Here is a 580-nt window from a genome sequence, read left to right on the forward strand (position 1 = left end):
CGCCCCCTTGCCTCGTGGCGAAGGACGCTCCTGTCACTGCGGCCGCGCTGCTGGTGGGAGCTGGGGTGGTGCTGCACGTGGGCGGTGGGAGCCAACCAGCTGTAGCCCCCTTCTCCCGCCAGGGCGGCTCAGGCCTCAGTGCAGCCACTTCACAAGTCGGAGCGGGGAGGGAGCTAAACTGCTGCTAAAGCCTGGCCGCTTGAAGCGGCTGGTCCGGCTGGGGAAGGGCGAAGGGTAAATGTGCACCTTCAGAGAGTAAATAGCATCTAGTGAGAGAGCAAGCACAAGCTGTTGTGAACTCAGGTTCACTTCGGAAGTGGGAGAACATCCAAGTCTCGTCCTGTAGCATCTGGGATGCAGGATAGGGTGAGGACCTCTAGGGCCATGGGAATCCCTGTGCAGGACTGGGCTGTGCCACGCAGAGCAGCTGGCAGTGTTTCTTCACTGAAGTTACGGCCATTTATAAAACATAAGGTAGTATGTATTCATAGTTTCATAGTAGCTAGGGTCAGGAGGGACCTGAACAGATCATCTAGCCTGACCCCCTGCCACAGGCAGGAATGAATGCTGGGGTTTTAAA

This window comes from Alligator sinensis, unplaced genomic scaffold, assembly GCF_000455745.1.
Source record: "Alligator sinensis unplaced genomic scaffold, ASM45574v1 scaffold566_1, whole genome shotgun sequence".
NCBI lineage: Eukaryota > Metazoa > Chordata > Crocodylia > Alligatoridae > Alligator > Alligator sinensis.